Source organism: Lactuca virosa, chromosome 8 (assembly GCF_052849685.1).
Source record: "Lactuca virosa cultivar CGN04683 chromosome 8, Lactuca_virosa_CGN04683_v6, whole genome shotgun sequence".
Taxonomy (NCBI): domain Eukaryota; kingdom Viridiplantae; phylum Streptophyta; class Magnoliopsida; order Asterales; family Asteraceae; genus Lactuca; species Lactuca virosa.
The window spans coordinates 78,019,972-78,022,753 of NC_136433.1; the positions used below are offsets into that span (position 1 = coordinate 78,019,972).

The 2,782-nt window shown below is 28.1% G+C and overlaps 1 long non-coding RNA gene across 2 annotated transcripts; it reads left to right on the top strand.

Annotated features, from left to right (window-relative positions):
• The first annotated feature begins 288 nt into the window (after nt 1-288).
• LOC145133379 (uncharacterized) lies at nt 289-2,063 on the top strand. Of its 2 annotated transcripts, XR_013718568.1 has the most exons (4): nt 289-403; nt 657-718; nt 977-1,043; nt 1,685-2,063. It is a non-coding gene; the product is annotated as an uncharacterized LOC145133379 (long non-coding RNA). The 2 variants fall into 2 exon arrangements; XR_013718567.1 differs by having other exon boundaries at nt 289-718.
• The last annotated feature ends 719 nt before the right edge of the window (nt 2,064-2,782 follow it).

Sequence of the window (2,782 nt, forward strand, 5' to 3'; positions counted from 1 at the left end):
TATATATATATATATATATATATATATATATATATATATATATATATATATATATACTATCTTACAAAAGAAATCATATTATTTCTAAAGATAGATTGAATATAATAATAATATTTTTTTAAGACGTCCAAACCATTAAGTTATGAGTACAAGTAACCAATAATAAAATAATATTAAATTTTAAATTTTAAACTTAGCCTTATTTAAATTAAATTGTAAAAAACAAATGCAATTTGTATAAGTATGCAATGCAATCCTAAAAGATTTTATATGATTTTGAAGGGTTTATCTTTCCATCTTATCTCTTGTTTACTTGGTCCTCAGCCTTCATTCGTGGAAATGAACCACAAATTCGATCTAATTCTCCCACATCCCTTCCGTCTTCATAACTGATAAATTCAAGGTATACACTTTCTTCACCATCTACTTTAGTCACAGGCTTTCTTGATGTAAGGTTTCTACGAGGTACAAAAACCATCAATACCACCACTCATTGTCACACATAATCCTACGTGTGTCACAATCATCTCTCCCTTTCTTTTGTATGAGACCCTTCATCCTAACTGATACTTGATTATCTCTCACTCTCCGATGCTTATTAAGATCTTATCGATTAGAAGACCGATTTTAATCCAAGTTCTCTACTTTAATTTTAGCTAAAATCACAATTTTTTTCGGAGCTTCTCCTTTTGTCGATCGGTTTCTCTTCAGTCTCGAGGTAAATATTTCTGTTAGTATTGTTCAAATTTCAAACCTAAAATTTCTCATATCCCCTTTTTCATTCAATCGCTGATGATTTTTGGTTTGACTGCCTCTTGGTTATTTCATCACGTAGATATGTTCGACATTTTCTAGATATAAATCACTTTAAGAACGATGAAGTTTTGGGAATGTGTGTGAAATTTTGAATAAAAACTCGATTATGAAGTTCATTGTAGCGGATCTGACATTTTGATATGATATTTGTTATTTGTAGGTATTGATTCTTCCCCAACACGGAAAATCCTTAGAAAAAGAGATGAAGTTTCCGTTGAGAGCTTCAGGTATATACTCTTATCTTCTCTTATTTTTCTTAATTTTCCCTAACATTATGATGTTGTTTTGTTTCTACTATAGTTGTACCTCAGGTTAGTGGTTTTATAGAAGCTTCTTAGGTATTGATTCACGTTTATATATGTCATATTAGTTTATTAAGTAATTTGTTCATCTCTTCCAGAGTCTTACTGTTACTTTTAGTGAGACTAGACTTGGAGATTGGGACTAAAGGTATGTAGGTTTGACTGACCATTTTCTAAATTGAGTGTATTTATGGTTATGTAGTCTAAATATTGCAGAACTAGAAAATGTAGTTTAAATATTTCTTGAAAGAATCAAAACCATCAGTAAAAAGTGTGATTGGTTGTTAATTTTGAATACCTCCAAAACATAAATAATCCTATATTCCAAGAAACGTCCACCTTGTGAATTCTTGGTTTACGATGTCATGCAAAAGATTAAAAGGGAATTTCTTTATGTCTGGAGAAAAAATGGTTCAAATCTTTACATGGAATGCTCTCTTACATTGGTAGTAGGCATGTGTATGTGGAAAGATCGATAACCATAAAAGACATAAGATTATCATTTTCAAGAATGGTTATGTTTTCTGTTTTTTATCTGAATAATCTAAAGAATTATTTGAATTCAGGTAGCTTTTGTGATACTAAGCAATGCCACCAAGGAAGTATCGAAGAAGAGGAGGAACTTCAACATAGATAATGACTATGGAATTGTTTAATAAGGGTGAGTTTTCATTACATTTGGTCTTTTACTATTTTCATTTATTGGTGTCAATTTATATGGTGTATCGATGAAATGAAGATGTAATCGTGTATTTGTCTTAAACAAACCCCAATCATATGTTGGTTTTAATGGTTGTTATTTTTTGCACATTTTAGAGGGAGAAAAGTCAAAGAACTGAAAATTTTATTTGTTACTGAAAATTTTATCTGTGGTGAGGCGAACGGCTGTGGGTATGAACAATCATATCAGCTTATAATGGGAACATTTTTATTTGTTACTGGAAATTTGTGTTAAAAGTTATCAAAACAGAGCAAGAATACTGGAAATTTGTTACTTCATTATTAAAACATTAATTAAACTTGTGGTTAAAAGTTATCATTCTTATTTTTCGATGTAGGGATTAGGCCTTCAAAAGTTTTGTTTTAGTCTTGATTTGTAAATATTTGTTTTTATTTATATAGAAATAATTTTAATATTCAAATACATTAAAACGGTATATACCTTCCACTAACATATTTCGACAAAGATAACTACAAACATTTAAACTTTATTAACTATTCATTAAAATAAAAATACTTCAATTTTTATATATTTCTTTGAACCACAGAAAAACACTTCAATTAATAGAAAATAAAAACCATGAATTTACCTCATCATAGTACATGCAAATTGCCACACACTCTATATCTCACTAATTAAACTTGGTGTTAAATTTAATATATAACTTTTATGATGACATTTAAAGTCAACATGTGGATTTTATTTAAACTTTCATTTTGGTGTTGAAGGTTATATATTATAAGCTTTTAAATTAAGTACTTTTTAAAATTATAGTTGCATTTTAAAGGGTTTGTTATTTTAAAAAAGAGCAGGAAAGAAACGTCAAAATGATTTATACCAAAAAACGAAATTTGTTTTAGCATAAGATATATTAGAAAAGCTTTTAAATAAAGATATACAAATTAAATAATATACACAATCTAAAAATACCAATAATATACAG